Source organism: Diceros bicornis, chromosome 20 (assembly GCF_020826845.1).
Source record: "Diceros bicornis minor isolate mBicDic1 chromosome 20, mDicBic1.mat.cur, whole genome shotgun sequence".
Taxonomy (NCBI): domain Eukaryota; kingdom Metazoa; phylum Chordata; class Mammalia; order Perissodactyla; family Rhinocerotidae; genus Diceros; species Diceros bicornis.
The window spans coordinates 2,793,944-2,812,926 of record NC_080759.1 but is presented as its reverse complement, the minus strand read 5'-3'; the positions used below and the strand labels follow the sequence as shown (position 1 = coordinate 2,812,926).

At 49.3% G+C, this 18,983-nt stretch overlaps 1 protein-coding gene across 4 annotated transcripts in view; it reads left to right on the top strand.

Annotated features, from left to right (window-relative positions):
• Positions 1 to 18,095, top strand: part of LOC131418961 (ral guanine nucleotide dissociation stimulator-like) — a 267,073-nt gene extending 248,978 nt beyond the window's left edge. The window contains exons 5-8 of one of the 4 annotated variants that reach the window (XR_009223083.1): positions 15,113 to 15,165; positions 15,519 to 15,592; positions 17,392 to 17,482; positions 17,821 to 18,095. The gene's annotated coding sequence lies outside the window, so the exon portion shown is untranslated. Of the gene's footprint in view, positions 1 to 11,879; positions 11,984 to 12,153; positions 12,706 to 13,944; positions 14,001 to 15,112; positions 15,318 to 15,518; positions 15,593 to 17,391; positions 17,483 to 17,820 lie in introns of those variants that run through there. The other 3 variants (XR_009223094.1, XR_009223097.1, XR_009223089.1) reach the window with 3 other exon arrangements.
• The last annotated feature ends 888 nt before the right edge of the window (positions 18,096 to 18,983 follow it).

The following is an 18,983-nucleotide window of genomic DNA, read 5'->3' as shown; positions in this document are numbered from 1 at the left end:
ATCCATGAACTGAAGTCATTTTGAACATTTTAATAATTTCTTTAAAATTTTAAACATCTTTTTGAGTAGAGTACATTCTCTTTTGTAAATATTAAAGCACTACAGAAATATATAAGGTAAGAAGTGGTAAAAACTCCTATTTCTCACCTACCTCCCAACTTTTATTCCTTGTTGGTAGTAAAATTTGGTGTGTAATCTCCTCCACTCTTCCCTGTGCTTTACATGCATATTTCTCCACCTGTACGAATAGGTTGGATATATTTTTGGTGTGTTTATTGGCTATGTTTCTGATTTTCCCGCTCTCTTACAGTTTAGTAGTTGTAAACATTGGTTTCTCAATATTCCTTATGTATTGAGGGTACCATCTTTTGCCTGTTATACATCCATGGAAAACATTTCCCTACCACATAGTTCATTTAATCTGGATCAGTGCTGGTCTTCCCAGATGTCAGTAACACTTCAGGAGGGAAATGGCTCTATGTGACTGGCTGTTCAGGATCTCCGGGACCCCCAGGGCAACAACCATTAGGACAACACAAAACAAGAAACAAAACCCATCCTGCGTGTTTCCAGATGCATTCTGGTGGAAGGACAGCTCCAGTTGAGGACCGCTGATGTCTTGGTCAGAGTTATCCACTATGTTCTCCTATCACGTTAAAGCAGTTTCGGTAGTTTCTTGTACCTGATGGTACAGTTTGGTGCCTTTGTCTGTTCCTTTTGGTCAGACTGCGCAAGGTTTCTCACTGGTACAAGTCTTTCCAGAGAGCCAGCCCTTAACTCCATTGCTTAGGTCTGCATTGTTTTTCCTGCCTCGTGAATCCTCACTTCATTCTGCTGTTGTTGGTTTTATTGTGGTGTTATTCTGGCTCCTGGAGGGAAGTGCTCAGCTTCTTCATGTAGAGTTGATATTCCCTGATACCTGCAGTGGAGGCTGTGTCTCTTCTGTCCCTTAGTCTCCACGCCATGGATTTGGCTCATGCTGCTCTCAGTGCTGCTCATTTCTAAAGAGTTTGTCCTGTCTGTCTGGATCCCCTCTGTAACCTGAGAAATTTAGAAGGGTGTGGACAGATTTTCAAGTGGCTAGGTTGGGGGAGGGGAGCCAATATTTTGTGATTATTTTTTATTTTTATTGCTTTAAGGTCCCATAATATGGTTACTTATAGATTTCTGCTTTTTGGACTCTTTAGAGATTTCACTGTGGCTTAGCACACAATCCATTGTGGTGACTGTTTCATTGTGGTTTGAGAAGAATGTTTCCTCTCCACTAGTTTCTTATGTTGTTGTCCCTCAGGCTGAGGCTAGATCTAGCTTTTTTGTGTTTGTCAACAGATCTGTTTCCTAACTTATTGTATCACTTAAGGGGAAGAGGAAAGTGACTGAATTGACTTAGTATAAGGAAATAGGAGGCTATCAGATAATGGACTATCTCATACACAAGATTTTTTGCCCAAACCTCAAGGTAAACACTAAAGAAATAATCAAAGCAAAACCACATATGATAAACAAAGAGAAAACTAGAAGAATCATAAGACAGAACAACCAAACTGAATTGGCAGTCCAAAACAAATGGGACAAGAAACAAAGGAAATGCAAAAGAACCAGAAAATAAGTGACAAAACAGCAACATTAAGCCCTCATATATCAATAATTACCCTAAATGTAAATGGATTGAACTCTCCAATCAAAAGATACAGAGTGGCAGGATGGATTAAAAAGCAAGACCCAACAATATGCTGCCTTCAGGAAACACATCTTAGCACTAAAGACAAGCACAGGGTCAGAGTGAAAGTATGGAAGACAATACTCCAAGCTAATGGCAAACAAAAGAAAGCAGGTGTTGCCATACTCATATCAGACAAAGTAGACTTCAAGATAAAACAGGTTAAGAAAGACAAAGAAGGGAAATATATAATGATAAAAGGGACACTACATCAAGAAGACATATCACTTATAAATATATATGCACCCAACATAGGAGCACCAATGTACATAAAGCAACTATTAACAAACCTAAAAGGAGAAATCAACAACAACACAATAATAGTAGGGGATCTTAACACCCCACTTACAGCAATGGATAGATCATCCAGACAAAAAGTTAATAAAGAAATATTAGACTTAAATGAAAAACTGGACGAGATGGACCTAATAGACATATACAGAGCACTCCATCCAAAAACAGCTGACTACACATTCTTCTCAAGCGCGCATGGAACATTCTCTAGGGTAGACCATATGTTGGGAAACAAAGCAAGTCTCAATAAATTTAAGAAGATTGAAATCATAACAAGCATCTTTTCAGACCATAAGGCTATGAAACTGGAAATGAACCATGAAAAAAAAACTGGGAAAGTGACAAAAATGTGGAGATTAAACAACATGCTACTGAACAACCAATGGATCATTGATGAAATTAAAGGAGAAATCAAAAACTATCTGGAAACAAACGAAAATGATAACATGCCATATCAAACCATATGGGATGCAGCAAAAGCAGTCCTGAGAGGGAAACTCATAGTGATACAAGCTGCTATTTTTTTTTTAAGTAAACACTCTTTTCCTTTATCCCTGTCTTCTCTGGTACTTTAATAATGCTTATCTATTTCTTTTCATGGTATCCCATAATTCACACTGCCTTTCCCCATTCCTATGCAGTACCGTTTTTCTTTTTGTTTCTTTGACTGGATGATTTCAAACGACACATCTTCTAGTTCACTAATTATTTCTTGTACATGGTTGAATCTGATTTAGAACCTCTCTATTAAATTCTTCAGTTCAGTCGTTGTGTTCTTCAATTCTAGGATTTCTGTTTGTTTTTCCTTAATGATTTCTGTTTCTATAATGAACTTCTCACTTGTTCATGCACTGTTTCCTTATTTCATTTAGTAGTCTATCTATGTTTTCTTAGAGTTTTATGAATTTCTCAAAGAGGGTTGTTCTGAAGTCTTTGTGTCATAGTTCCTATATCTCCATTGCTTGGTCGGTCATTGGAGTTTTATTCTTTTTCTTTGGTGGTGTCATGAGTCTTTGATTATTCACGATCCTTGTGGCTTTCCATTGGTGTCTGCAAATTTGAGGAAGTAGGCACCTCTTCCACCCTTTACAGACTGGCTTTAGCAAACCAAAGCCTTCATAGTCATCCCATCTAGGGGTCCTGTGTAGGCCATCTGGTGGTGTCCAGGGGCAAGCTTGCTGCTGGAGTCCTTGGACAGCCTGGTCCTGGGGTGAGTGGAAAGCTTGGGTCTATGGTATTGTGTCTGGCCCTGGGCACAGCTGGGACCCTGAGATCATGAGTAGCCCCACTGGAGCCTGTTTTGGCAGGTCCTCTTTGAGAGCCTGCAGCCACAGGAGTCATCCAGGGCCATGAGAGTTCGCCAGTGCTGGGATGAGCTGAGAGCCTTGGTTCATGGGAGACTGCCAGGAGCCTGGCACCACGAGAGACAGTTTGTGCTGTGGTAGGCCAGAAGTCTGGATTCCTGGGAGCCTGCTGGGATCCTGGGGCCACAGGAGCTGCCTGAGGCTGCAGAAGCCAGCAGGCACTGGATCAAGATGGAAGCCTGGGTTCATGGGAACCTGCCAGTGCCTGGTGCCATGGGAGCTGCCTGGGGCCGCCTGAGTCAGCAAGCACCTGGGTAAACTGGGGGCCTGGTTTTGTGGGAGCCTGCAAGGAGCCTCGTTCCATAAGAGCCGTCTGCAGCTGCTGGAACTGGCAGGTGGTGTGGTGATCCATGGGCCTGAGTTCCCAGCAGCCCCCTGGGAGCCTGGTGTCATGGAATCTACCTGGGTTGCTGGAGCCAGCAAGTGCTGGAGTGACCTGGGGTCTTGGGTTTGTGGGAGCCCACTGGGGTCTTGGGTTTGCCCTGTTACAGAAGCTGCCTGTGGCTGTGAATGCTGCCTGTGGCTGCCTGGCATACGCAGGACCTTGGGTGAGCCAGGGTCTGGATTCACCAAAGCCCACCAGGAGCCTGGTGCCAAGGACACCACTTGTGGTCACAAGAGCCACCTTGGGCTGTTGAAGATGGCAGCCCCTAGGCTGAGATGGGGCCCTGGGTTCCCAGGAGCCTGGTGGGAGCCTGGTGTCAAGGATGCTGCTTGAGGCCCCCAGAGCTGGCATGCTCCAGGGTGAGCCAGGGGCCTGGATTTGCAGAAGCCTGCAGGGAGCCAGCTAGGTCCACGGGAGTCAGCCTGGGGCTGGGGCAGGCTGGCTAAGGTCAGGCAGAGTGGAGACGTCCCTTCTCGTTGGGAGGTGTTTGATTACTGATTCAGTCTGCTTATTTGTTACTGATCTGTTCAAGATTTCTATTTCTTCATGATTCAGCTTTCATAGGTTGTTTCTAGGAATTTATCTATTTTGTCTAGGTTATGCAATTTATGAGTGTACACTAGTTCAGAATAGTCTCTTCTGATCTTTTTCTTTCTGAAGCATCCGTTGCAATGCCTCCTCTTTCATTTCTGATTTAGTTTGAGTCATCTTTCTTTGTTTTCCTAGATATTTTATCTAAGGGTTTCTCAATTTTATTTTTTCCAAAACTCAACTTTTACTTTTATTAATCGTCCATACTGTCTTTCATTTTTTTTCCACTCTCCTCTTGGTGACTTCCATCCTTCTGCTAACTTTGGGTTTCATTTTTTCTTTTTTTAATGCTGTGTGTTGTAAGTCAGGTTGTTTCTTTGACATCTTTCTTCTCTTGTAATGTACAAGTTTATCACTGTAAATTTTCCTCTTAGTACTATTTTTGCTGCAGCCTATAAGTTTTGGTGTGTTTATTGTTTCTTTTTTTTTTTTTAGAGATTTATTTATTTATTTTCGCCACAAAGCCCCAGTAGATAGTTGTATGCCATAGTTGCACAGCTTTCTAGTTGCCGTATGTGGGACGCAGCCTCAGCGTGGCCGGAGAAGCGGTGCGTCGGTGTGTGCCCGGAATCCGAACCCGGGCCACCAGCATCAGAGAGCACGCACTTAACCGCTAAGCCACAGGGCCGGCCCATATTGTTTCTTTTTGTGTGTGTGTGATGAAGATTGGCCCTGTGCTAACATCTGCCAATCCTCTTTTATTTTATTTTATTTTTTGCTGAGGAAGACTGGCCCTGGGCTAACATCCGTGCCCATCTTCCTGCACTTTATATGGGATGCTGCCACAGCATAGCTTGCCAAGCGGTGCGTTGGTGTGCACCCGGGAACTGAGCCGGCGAACTACGGGCCGCCGCAGTGGAGCGCACGCACTTAACCGCTTGTGCCACCCAGCCGGTCCCTATTGTTTCTTTTTGTATGTTTTGAGCTGTTTTCTAATTTCCCTTTTGATTTCTTCTTTGATCTACATTTTTTGTGTGTGAAGAAGATCAGCCCTGAGCTAACATCCATGCCAATCCTCCTCTTTTTGCTCAGGAAGACCGGCCCTGAGCTATCATCCTTGCCCATATTGCTCCACTTTATATGGGATGCCACTACAGCATGGCCTGACAAGCATGGGTTGGTGCATGCCCAGGATCCGAACCCAGGCCGCCAGCAGCGGAACACATGCACTTAACCGCTACAGCACCTCTCTGCACCCTGATCTACTTTTAAGTTTAAGAGTTTTTGTTGAACTTCCACATATTATGAATGTTCCAGTTTTCCTTCTGTTATTGACTTCTAGTTTCATGCCATTGTGTTTAGAAAAGTTACTTGGTATTATTTCAGTCTTCTTTAATCTTTTTAAGACTTGTTTTGTGACCTAATATGTGATCTGTTCTGGAAAATAGTCTGTGTGCCCTTGAGAAGAGTGTACATTTTGTTGCTGTCCAGTAAAATATTCTGTGTGTGTCTGATAGGTCCATTTAGTATTTAATGTTTTCATGTCTGCTATTTCCTGATTTTCTGTATGGATATTCTATCCGTTAAAAGTGGTCTTTGAAGTCTCCTACTATTTGCAACTTATATACGTGAGAGGGCTCTTATATTGGGTATATATAAAGATCTCTTAGAACTCAATTATAAAAGACAAGTCAATGAAACGAGGTAAGCAACTGGAATAGACATGTCTCCAGGAAATACATAGATGGCCAATAAGCACAAGATAGTTGCTCAGTATCATTAATTATTAGGAAAATACAAATTCAAAGCACAATGTGATACTATTTCACACTCAAAATGAAGGCTATATTCAACATAATGGAAAATAACAAGTGTTGGTAAAGATGTGTAGAAAGGGAAACCCACATACATTACTAATGGGAAAGTAAAATGATGCAGCCACTGCAGAAAACAGCTTGGCATTTTCTAAAATCTTAAACTTAGAATTACCATTGACCTGGAGAGGCCCATGGTAGATATGTCCAAAAGAGCAAACTTGCCCATAGACATTCAAAGCAACAGTGTTCACAATGGTCCAAAAGTGAAACAAACCCAAATTTCTATCCAGTTATCACTGCATAAACCAAATGTGGCCTATTCATAATATAGGATATTATAAGCCATAAAAAAGAATTAAGTACTGCTACATGCTCGGCCGTGGGTGAATCTTGAAACATGTGTGCTCACTGAAGCCATCCACAAAGGCAATAGATAACAGGATGCCATTTGAATGAAATGTCCAGAATAGGAAAATCCATAGGGGGAGAAAACAGATGAGTTGTTTCCATGGGTTTGGGTTAGCAGAAAATAGATTGTGAATGAGTATGGGTTTGTTTGGGGGTGTTGAAAATGTTCTGGAATTAGATAGTGGTGATAGCCACACGACATAATCATTGTGCTAAAAGCCACAGAAATGTATACTTTGAAATACTTAAAACGGTGTATTCTATGTTAAGCAGATTTTCCACATAAAAATTTTGAATTTTTTAAGTTAATCAGGGTATTGGTTAATTTTAAGTTGGCTGGTATATTTAATAAGTGTAATTAATGGAATTATTAGGGGTAGGGCAAGTTGTAGCCAAGAGAGTAAACATCCGACGAGGGCTATAGTAACAAATCCTATGACTATACAAGCAACAGTCTAAAATCCAGTCCATTTCCATTGTCCCCAACTTGGAGAGACCAGCCATGAAAATAGGTCAGTGACCTCGGGGGCCTTTGGTATCTATTCAAAGATTTGGGTAATATTATGCAATATTTTAACCTCTTGGGCCATTTGGTGAAGGTAGGTTTGAACTTCTCTGTTGATGTACACTCAGCAAGTGTGGTTCTAGGAAAGGCACCAACCCCTCCTTCCTTGGCCGGTATAGACAGTCTAGGGCCAGACAATTTTCTAAAACCATTTAGGCGAGAGACTCATGAGAGTGTTGTTCAGGGGTTAGGATATGTTCCTATGGAGTTGTTGTCCATGTTCTGTTAAGGTTGTTGATACTTCTTAGTTGCCTCAGTTTCCTGATTTTGTGTGGGTAGGGCCACCGCACCTGTGCCCAGTCCAGTCAGTCAATCCTAGTAGAACTGAACACCCAGTGCTATAGGACTGACATTGTTTCTATGGGTTGTTGGTAGCCTGTCAGGGCAGGAAACTCAGGGGACCTGCGACCTGAGGGAAGTAGGCTGAGAGAGAAACAATAGTGCGTTGCACAATATAGCCTGGAGAAAGCTGCTCAGAGAGCTGGGGAAGAGAGACGCTCACTGGGTGAGAGCCTTGTGATATCAGCCCACAGTGAAACCCAAAAGTGGATGCTCCTGGTGTGAAATATTCCTTAGGTGTCTTGAGGTAAAATAATTTGCACCCATTCACTGGTTACCTGTGCTATATGATTTCAGGGGGTATGGTTAAAGTGTTTGTGGGCCAAGAGCTGTTTGTGCCTGGGCACAAAATCACCAAGGTGGCCTCGAAGGCTTCCCCAAAATGACCCCTCAAGGAGCAGTTGGGGCAGAAAGTGGGTGGAGCATTTTGAAGGAAGCCTGGGGCAAAGATGTTGTTCGATGGAGTTGGCTACAACTGAGTCTCTCTGCAGGGTAAGCCCTTCAGCTGGGGTACAGTAGGTGATTGGAGGCCAAGTGACAGACCCTGTGACTCCTGATTCCCAGTGCACGGTTAGACCTCTAAGCCCATTGGACATAAATAGTTGTGGTGTTAGTGAAGCATCTTGACGGCAGTGTGGAAAGTATAGGGGACGTGTGGTGGGAGACGTCATGATAGTGTCGGGAGGAGCTGTGTGTGAGATTACGGTGTTGAGGGGGAAGGACTGGAGGCAGGTGCAGTGGGTGTGTGACTAACAATGGTCAATGAAGGGACAGCTGAGGTGTAACTGGGGAAATCAGGGACCAGCAGAAGTAATGTGTTTAAAACAAGACACCAGGGCAGGCCCAGCTGTTAAGTGCGCACGCTCCACTACTGGCGGCCTGGGTTCGGATCCCGGGCGTGACCGACGCACCTCTTCCCCAGCCATGCTGAGACTACATCCCACATACAGAAACTAGAAGGATGTGTAACTATGACATACAACTATCTACCTGGGCTTTGGGGAAGGAAAAAAGGAGGAGGATTGGCAATAGATGTTAGCTCAGAGCTGGTCTGCCTCAGGAAAAAGGAAGAGGAGGATCAGCATGGATGTTAGCTCAGGGCTGATCTCCCTCACAAAAAAAAAAAAAGAAATAAAATAATAAAACAAGACACCAGGCCCTAATAGAGCCACTTAGCCTAAGTCTCACATCAACAAGCCGAGATTTAATTAGACTTTTTGCCCTCCCAGGAATAGAATCATAAACCAGTCAATTGGGAATCGCCTGATGAGCAGCAGGTAGGTCACCTTCCTAATAGAGCCCTGCCATCCCCTAAAGGAAGGTAACCTTGCAGTAACCAACCCTCTTTTTGGTGTAGTGTAATTTCCTTGTTCCTGCTCCCTTCTGCCTATAAAAGTCTTTCATTTTGTACAGCTCCTTGGAGCTCCTTTCTCTCTGCTAGACTGGATGCTGCCTGATTCATGAACTGTTGAATAAAGCCGATAAGATGTTTAAAATTTACTCAGTTTTATTTTGTTTTGTACCAGTTTGGTGGCAGCAGTGGGATCCAAAGGAGACATCTGATGGCTTAGGGGATGAGAAACACAGGCATTGGTACCCGCAAAACCTTTGAGTTCTCCATCTTTGTCACTGATTCTGAGAGCCGTGGGTAAGTTCCTCTCAGCAAGTGCTGTAGAGAAACACAGCAGGGGGCTGTGAGGGAGGGTTGGGCGTCACTTGGTAGGAGGGTCTGAAAGGCCTCAATAGGGTGACATTTGCTGGGACCAGAATGACAAGAGGGAGCCAGCCCTTCAGGGGTCTGGGAGCAATGTGTCAGGGAGATGGCACCACCGGTCCTGAGTCTCACAGGCAGAAGTGAGTTTGGCCAGAGGAGGTCAGAAATATGGCCAGTGCAGCTGGAGGGAGGCTGGGAGGAGAGAACAGGAGCTGGGGTGGAAGGTAGGGCCAGGGCCTGGTAGGCTGTGTCAGTTACCTTTCCCTCTCTGACTTCATTGCCCCTAACCTTGCTTTTCAAAACTACAAATGTTGACTATCTCACAATTTGTGTGTATCAGCAATCAGGCACGTCTTAGCTGGGTGCCTCTGCCTCACTGAGTTGAACAGGTTGGGGCTGTGGCCTCAACTGAGGCTCAACTGGGGGAGGACAAGCCCCCAAGGTCACTCTCAGCCTTCAGGATTCAGTTTGGACTGAGAGTCTGAGTTCCTTTCTGTCTGTTGGCCTGGGCACTCCCGTGCTTCTCTCCTCTATAGGCCTCCACATTGGGCAGTCCCAAAACACTGGTATTTGATTCCTCAGTTACAGGGATTCGACAGAGTGAGAGAGAGAGATGGAACATGAGAGAGGGAGTAAGAGGAAGTGAGAGACTTGTGTAGTTAAAATTTAGACAAGACATCCCATCACATTGGCTCTTATTATGTTCATAAGCCAGTTACTAACTACTTAGTGGTTCCACGGGGATGGCTATGCCATGAGTGGGGTTTACTGGGTACCATTGTGGAGGCTTCCCACCTCATAGGCCAAGATGAGGCCCTTGGGTCTCATTCTCCATAAAACAGGAAACAGTTGAATGGTTTTATGCCACAGAAGGCAGTGTCTAAATTTCCGTTAGTTTCAAACCCCTCATGATGCTGACCTGAAAATGAGGCCAAGTTGGAAGTGACTGTTCCAATATCACATTGCTAGAATCCAGGCCTGTTTTGAGTGGTGTTCTGTGCTACATGTCACCCCTTCTTGTTATTCTTCCATCTCTAAGTTTGTGCCTTAGGTACATGTGACACCAGCCCACAGGGGTAATAGATATTATCTCATATACACCGGGTGAGGTCCCTAGGAAGTAGATTCTAGCCTGATCCCCATGGTGCAGGTTTGGAGACTAGGGAGGACCTGAGAGGCACAGGGACTTTCCCAGGATGCAGAACTGGTAAGAAAGAGGAGGTCTGCATTCATCTCTGTCTCCTCAAAGCTAGGACCTGAGTTAGGTTTCCAGGGAACTGTGGCTAGGGCTGCGTAGGCTCCTTGTGTACAGTTCAGGAAGTGACATGAGAGAGGAGGGTGAGCAACCCGGGCTCAATGGGCAGCTCTGGAGAAATCTGATTGAGGTAAGGGTCCCAGGTAAAGGAATCTTGAAAAATGACCCATCTCCTTGGTCCTAGGCCTCAACAGATCTTAGAACTCTGGTAACCAGGCACCCACAGCCCCCCATCCAGCTCACTTGAATGGAGACAGCCAAGAAGCAAAAATGTTTTGTTGTTGTATCCAAACTTTTGCAGGATCTGGCCTCAAAAAAACCCAGAAAGAGAATCTTTTTGATTGTTGCCGATGTTGGCTCAGCCCTCATCCCTGACGCCTCTGGGTGTCTGACAGGAGGCAGTGAAGGGTAACATGGGGGAGCCCAGGAAAGGCTAGTGCAGGCCAGGACACAACGGTGATCCCACCTGATCAACCCCACACTCCAGGCCCCTCATAGTGTGTGTGTGTGTGTTTGTGTGTCTGTGTGGAGTGCGGAAGGCAGGGTATGTGGGACAGGCCATTCCTAAGCAGGAGCTTGTTGTTAGGTGTCGGAAACCTGGTGGGTCTGTCACGTTCATACCCCAGATCATGGCTGACAGCATGAGAAGGTGAGCTCCTCTACTCGTATATTATTGAGCCCTAGAGGTTTCATTTCCTTCCCTCCCTGACCAAAAATCTTTGCCAGGATGCCCTCTGTGCCTGAACTGAGGAGCAGACTTTCTCTTGGGGGTTGGCCTCAGTGGCAGTGTGCAGGCCACCCCTGATTCCCTCTGGCCCAGCTCCCAGGCAGTCTTTGCAGAACTCCACTCAGGAGGTCGTCGAGTAGCTGCCCAATGGTTTCAACTCCACCAACTCACTAGACAAGGAGCAGGTACATGAGGCCACCCACACCATCCAGTGCTGCTCTGAGATGAGAGCAGGAGCAGAGGGCCTCCACACTCAGGACCTTGAGATGATGGGGTTGGACCAGAACTAGGGTGGGACCAGTCAGGGGCTGTCTCTTTTTCAAGCTAAAGGGGACGTACATGCAGGTAACCTTGTCTGGTTCAGAGCTGTGCTCCCTTGACCCTATTTCCCTTGTCTGTTGTGAGTTTAGGAGGCCACTGAGGCAGAGCCAGAGGCTAAAGGGGACTGCAGGCTGGCTATTCCTGGAAGAGAAGTGGGATCTTTCCTGTATTTAGAAGGACACATGGAAAGTCAGCTATGTGAGTGAACCTTTCTCTTTATCCCGCTCCAGAGTCAGCTCCAGAGTTTCAGCCAGCAGCAGAAGCAGAGCTGTGGGCAGTGGTGGAGGTAGAGCTGGCTCCAGCTCCGTTGACACCACACCCTCTAGCACTGGAGCCAGTGTCCCCTCTACAGCAGTGTTGGAGGTGGAGCAAGGGCCAACATGGGCTCCAGCAGGAGTGGGAGCTGCTGAGTTGGAGTCACCTGGACCATCATTTCTAGTGGGAAGTCCATCTCCACCTGTGGCTAAGAAGTGTGAGAAGAAACCCAACCCTACGGCCTTCCCTCCTAAGCTGGTGGTGGAGCAGTTGATCGTGATGGATGCAGTGAGCAGCTGGGCTCTGAGGACGGGGTGGGGTAGGCCTTCCCTCTGCCATCGTTGCCCCAGACCTCATCCAGTCCCTATGATCTGGGCCCGAATCCTGGCTCCACCCCTTACCAACCATACGACCTGGGCAAATTTCTGAACCCCTAAGCCTTTGCTTTCCACCTGCAGAGCGTAGAGGTGGACACTAACAGGACCTGCTGCACAGAGTGGCTGTGCCGGCTCCTTGAAGAGAAGGAAGGGTGAGCAGGGCCTGGCACATCAGTAGTGGAGGGGAACTCACTGTATGCAGCCAGGTCCCTGGTGGCCCAACCGTCTGCTCAGGAAGCTCAACAGCCTCAGGACTTATTAGACACCTGATGTGTACTCCACTACAAGGGAGACAGACAAGGCCCGTGGTTGTAGCTGCCAGGGGAGAATGTGCATCAGAATGGGGAGTGTGACCAGAGGGGGATCAGTGTGTTGGAAGATGCCCCCTTGGGATGAGCCGAGGTGAGCCACCATCTGGAGCTTGGAGTTAGCCAGGACGGGCTGGATGCAAATGTCCCTCTCCCTTCCCTGCCAGTATTGGGTCCTGGGTCATCCTCTGGGTACCCTCAGTGGACAGAGAAGAAAAGCCAGGGACTCTCACAAGGCTCAGGCCACATCATGAGCTTCCTGAGCTCCAGCTCTAAACTGTGACCCCTGTGTGGGACTTTTGTGGATGTGGACACAGAGCTGGGGTGTGGCAATGTTGGGTGACACTCCCCCTGTTCCCCAGGAGCTCTTCCGGAAGGTGGTGCCCTCTCAGTGCCTGGGCTCCACCTGGGGCAAGAGGAACAAGCCCAGCAATGAGCACCTGGCACACACCGTCCGGGCCACCATCGACTACTTCAGAAGGGTGGCCAGCCTCGTCGTCACCACCTGCCTCGGGGACCCGAGCATGATGGCCCAGGACAGGGTGAGGGTGGTGGAGCGCTGGATCCAGGTGGCCCAGGTGTGCTGTGGGAGGCCCAGTGGAGCCCCTCTCTGGAGCCTTGGGAACTGCCTCCACCTTTATCAAATCCCAGGATTGCAGTGTGTGGTCTAAGCCCCTGCAAGTCCCTAGGCCCTTCTTGCCAGGGGAATGCTGACCTTGACTCCAGGTCCCACTGCGGGGATGCTCACTTCCTACCTGGCTCCCTCCCTGGGTTGAGCTAAAATCCTCCTCCTTGTGAGTGTTACTCTTTGGGTCCTAAATGTGCCCTTCTGGGGCTCCCTGAGCATCTGTCTCATCCAGGAGAGGAGATTTAAATAGAAGGGGACTGAAGCTAGAGCAAGCAGGGCTCCAGCGCCCCACCTCACAGCTCATTCTCTTCCCTTCCCCAGGAGTGCAAGATCCTGAAGAACTTCTCCTCGCCCTGCACTGTCATCTCTGTTCTGCAGAAAACATCCATATGCCACCTGAAGAACACATGGGGGAAGTTTCCTGGTGGGTAGGCCTCTCTCCATAGGAGGACCAGGGTGGATGGGGGATCTCCCATATGTCTGCCATTGGCCCCTCAGTCAGCTGGGAACTCCTGGGTGGCAGCAAATGCTTGGAACAGGGCCTGGGCCTCAGCGGTGGGTCTCTAAGTCTCCTGGTGTCCTTAGTGCACCAATTCTGCTTCAGGATTCGGTTTCTCTAAATGCCAGGTACTGGGTTGAGCCACATTGGAGATTTTCAAGTGTTTATAGCAACAGAACTCTATGCCCAGTTGAAACTGAAAGTGGTCAAAAGAGAGCTGCTCTGTATAGCAGGGGAATGGAGACCCCAGTGACCAACAGGAGAGCCCCCTCCCAGTCTCACAAGACCTTAGCCCTCAGAGGAGCCCAGTGAGAGCACTCCTCCAGGCAGTTTGAATCTCTCAGGTTGTCAAAGAAAAAGATTTGCACTCAGACCCCTCACATTATCCCTAAATTTATCCTTCCCTCTTTCCCCTCTCCTCAGGGAGCGCTCTGAAAAACTTAAGGAGCACTATAGCCAAGACGAGTCCTTGAGCAGAGAACTGATGACCAAGGTAGAGTGGAGGCTGGGGGTCTGGAAAGAGAGGAAGGGCCACGGGGGGAGGGGGACTGGGCAAGCTGTGGTTTTGATAGTTTCTCACTTGAACTTTCTCTGAAACGTTCCCATCTATCTTGTCCAGGTTAACAAACTTAGGGATCTGTTTGGCCCATGGGCAGGTGGGGTGCTGTTTGTGGGCAGGAGGCCCTGGTCATGGGACACAGTGGTGTTGGCTGTGCTGTTCCAGGGCGAGTTGCCGAGCTGGCGCCATCAGCAGATTTCTGGCTTCCATGCACTTCCGTCCTGCTGAATGTAGCTTCTCCCAGACTGTTGGGTGGTTGGGTGGGTTTATCCCTCAGCCTAAACCTGTCCTCAGGAAGCCAGGCCCCTGCTGCTCCTTCTATCTTCACCATGTCTCCAAGGGGAGGGCACACTGCCTACCCCAGGGACGGGCACAGCAGGGAATTCCCCTGGCCCAGGTGGACAAACAAGATGCTCATCCTTGGATCTGAACAGCTGGACCAGAGACAGATGTGTGTGCGTTCTGGGACCCCCCCCTGGACGCCTAGAACAGTCATTCGAGTCAACAACGGAGTCTCACCTGAATGCCTGGTTGGCAATGACATATACCCCAGGTGGCTTATGAGTAGCGCCTAGGCAACTGATAGATTCTTAGTGGATCCTGCTGAAAGGAAGTTAGGAGCTTCATGTAAACAGGGAAGCAAAATGTCCTCTCACCCCTTCCCTGTTGATCAGAGGTGGCACCTTGGGGGTCCAGTTTCTGAGTGGATAAAGAAAGAGTTCAGTGCAGGGGAATATCCTGAGTGGTTCCTTGGGGAGAAGGGTTTGGCATTGCCTCTGTCCCAGCCTGGGGGCCAGACACTCCACGAGACTGGGGCAGGCAGGAGCCATTCAACCAGACTCCCAAGACACCACATCCTCTCCATCCACGCCTCGGCCCACAACCAAGCTTCGAGAGCTCGGGGGTCAGGACTGTTGTCAGTGGTGGGGCTGGGGGTTAGGTGAGGATGTTGGAACAGGGTCTCTGGCTGGGAGGGCCAAGTGGCCTCTCCTCTGTGGCCCCTGAGCAACTCACTGCCCCTGTTTGGGCCTCTGTCTCCCCATCAGGGAAATGGAAGGATGGTGATCGTGTGGTGCAGGCCTCACATGGGGGTGATGAGGTAAGAGGGAGGAAAGGAATGTGGGAGCTTTCTGCCTGCTCCCTGGAGGGGTGAGGGCAAGAACAGTGATGACAGTCATGCGACAGTGAGTCCTCAGGAGAACCTGTGAAGTAGCTGGAGTTCTCACACTTTCCAGATGAGGAAACAGGCTCAGGGAGTCCAGGACGCAAGCCCAAGCTTACACTCAGAGAGTTGAAACTGGGCTTGTTCTGGAATCACAAGACCTTGGAGGGTGGAGTGGCATTGGTACCAGTTGACTTGAGTCAGATGTCCAGTGTCGGAGGCGAGTGGTGCTGGAGAGAAATGCGGTGAGGGGACTATGGCCTCACTGACACTGTCCTCGACCCTGACAGGAGGGGCCTTCCACGTTTGCCCCCCGGAAATCAACCCCCAGAGGGTGCAGGAGAAGGAGCAGCAGCAGCAGCAGGTGAGTGTGCCTGTGGGGGAGGGGCTCTGCGTTCCCAGCTGGAGGCCTCAAATCAAGAGAGGAGGGCCCTTTCTCTTGGTGCCACAGTGTCCGAATCCCCCAGTAGAAGTGACCGGGATGGCCTGGAAGAGCTGGTGCAGGATGGGTTTGTTGTGGGGAGGGACAGGGACTGCATACCCTGTGATTTGCTAGAAGCCTGCCCTGGGAGAGGAGGAGGAGGAGTGTGGTGTTCTTGGGGTGTGAAGCAAGGAGGAATTGAGGGGAGGCTAGTAAGGGTCCTAGGTTGTTCCCCGTGGGAACCCTGGGGTGGGCCAGGAGGCTGTGGCTGTGGACTTTTCAGGGGAGGGTCTGCAGGGGGTCGACTTGAGAGCAAGGGCTCATCCCACCCGCACCCCAATGTCACAAGGTGTCGTCCCCTATCTTGGCACTTTCCTTGGTGACCTGCTTATGCTGTGTCTGGCGATGGGTGATTATCTCGAGGTGGGTGAACCTGAGGCCAGGCAGGAAGGACCACGATCCTGAACCTTGGGATGCGGGAGCCCCGAAATGTGCTCCGAGCTCTCAGCACTTGACACATCTCTCCTGGGAGCCTCGCAGTGGCCCCTGGGAGCTGGGGCATCAGGCCCATCTTAGAGATGAGTGAACAGAGGCTCCACCTGAGACACCCATTCCGGTTCCCCAGGCTGGGGAAACTCAGAGCTGCCTGATGGCACAGCCGCGTGAGGTTTAATCTGAGCTGGACTCAGCCTCTAACTCCCATGCTCCCCATGGAGGGAGAGAGGGGTCGGCCCCCCCCCAAGTCAGGCAGCACATAAGTTGCTGAGCAGTCCCCTCTGCCTGAGGCCTCAGCCTCCAAGTCTGTCATCAGAGAGGGTTGTGCTGCCAGGTCCCTCAGCCTCCCCCCATGTCCTCCTTCTCTGGAGCCCAGAGCCCGGCCTAGGTCCAAGTCCTGTTTTCTCTGCATGCTCCGCCCCCTCTGGGGACCTGGCAGTCGTGCACCATGAGAAGGGGTGGACATAAGGGGCTAGTCAGTCTATGGCATTCTGTCTGATGGACTCTGGCTCTCCACCTTCCAGGGGAATGAGATCAACCTTAAGAAAGGGACTGAGGTGAGCAGCTGTGGCACTCCCTGCAGGGGAGGGGAAGGAGGTGGAAATCAGAGACCCTCTGGGCAGAACAGTCCCTGGTTCCACCCCCTGTGTCTTACATTGAGTGGAAGACTTCGATAACAGAGAAGTGGGAGACCCATCCAATTGGCGGGTTGGTTGAGGGGAGGATGGCATCAAGGATAACTTCCTGGAGGAAGGGCTGATTATTCCCATTTTGAGAACAGGTAGAGCCTGGATAGAACTGGTGGGAAGGAGCGTTGCCAGGACTGGTCCCCTGCCCCACCCCTCACCCCCCACAAGGCCCCTGCAGCATCTCCCACCCAGGCCCTGTGTGCATCCTCTCCTTCCCTCTGGTCCCAGGAATACTGAGTCATGAGGGAGATGCTGCTGCTCCCAGTGGTTGCAAAGCATTACAACCAGAGCTGGAGGAGTGATTTGGGGCCTGATTCCAGGACATGGAGCTGCTCAACGAGAATGATAGTTGAGGCTGTGCAGGAGTTGAGTGAGGGCAGGGGTGGACTCTCCATGTTGGCCAGTCCAGAGAGCCTGTCTCCATGGCCCCCTGCTCAGCCCCAGGCCTTATTGCTTGGCGAACTCTGTGACACCCAGACTCCAGCTGCTGGGCAGGCAGTGGGGGGACACCTGAGGTGTGGCTCCTGGTAGGCTCACAGGTGTCTCTCTGCCCTGTAGCTACAGCCTGTCCTGCCTGCTGGATCCCCAGATCTAGTTGGCCAGCAGAATATTCAAGGCCAAGAAGAGCCGGCCATCATCAAGTTCAGGGGTGAGTGAGTGTCTGGGCTGGGGTGACTGACTCCTAGGAGTTCAGTAAAGCTTTGAGCTAAGCGTGTCCTTGGGGAGTCCGATAGCTGGCACTGGGATCCCACCTCCACTACTGAGCAGTCCTGTGACTGGGGTGACACTCTTCAGCTTCCTGAGACTCTGTTTCCTCCTCTGTGAAATAGGTGATAGTAAACGATTTCTCCCGTGGCAGGGACAAGTGGGGTACTGGTGGCTAACAGCACTGAGCACAAGGTCTGCAGCACCCAGTGCAGTGGGGACAGGGTGGGTGGCCATGATTCTGAGGGAGGCCCCCCAAGATAACCGGACACTTCTACTCAGCCCCCAGGCCCCAATACCGAGCCCCATACCAGTGGCCGATCACAGCCTCATCCTCAGCAGCCGGGACACAGCTGGGAAGCTTGCGATGCACCGGGCCAGCTCCTCCCACCTGACAGGAAGGGGAGCATTGTAAGCTGATTCCTGGAGTCCCCTGAAGCCCAAGAGAGAGAGGACGACCCCATCTCAGCTCCCTGACATCCCCCAGCACCTATGAACCCATTGGGGAGGGACAGTAGTTATTTGTTGTAAATAATAAATGCCATGTTTGAATATTATATTAAAGTCCTGTTCCCTTTACAGCCTGGAACTTGTGGTGTGGTTCTGTCACTTTCTGTAGGCATGTGAGGGAGACACAGAATCTCACATTTCTCCTTGAATCAAGAACTCTTCCGGGTCATCAGCTTATTGTATGTGGGAGAAGGGAGAAGGGCCAACCCCTTCTCTGGCTAGTGGGGACAATCCCAAGTCCCCCTAACACCGAGGACCAGTTCATTTCAGTATCATTCAGCTCCTCCAGGAGCAGACACAGCCCACCACCCCTTCTCCTGAGATTTAAAGGTTGAAGGTACTTTCACAGGCAGAGAAAAAAACCACTGAAATGTGGGTGACTTTAAAACAGCACTACGCAGGACCATGTCATGCCACAGGCAGGGGCTGCCTTCCTAATTCTGGAGGAAGAGGGAATGTTTTCTGCTTCTCTTCTTGAGGTTTCTTTTGACCAAATTTTAGGAACTTGTTTTCTAGTTCAATCTCTGGGAATATATCAGCTCTAAGTGGAGAAAACAATGGAAAAAGATCAAAATGTGCACGTTGAGAGGACAAGACCCGCGGAAGTTCATTTGCAGATGGACTAAAGGCAGGCAGGACTTTCCCTCCTGAGGGCCCTCTAGGGGCTCCATGTTCACCTCTGACCTAGATTTGAATCCTGCTGGAATCCTTGTCCAGGACCCTGAATTCCTTTTCCTGCTTGATTTGTATCCAGGAGGAAAGATTTGTGATGCAGCTTTTAAGGCTACAGCTGGGCCTTGTTACATAAACATGACTGCTCCCTGTGAACTAGGATTTTCAGCACCCCTGCCTTCCTTATGCAATTCCCTTTAGGACAGAATTTCCCTAGAAAGCCCCAAACCTCCTCCCTGACTTGGCCTGATGGATCCCGAGTG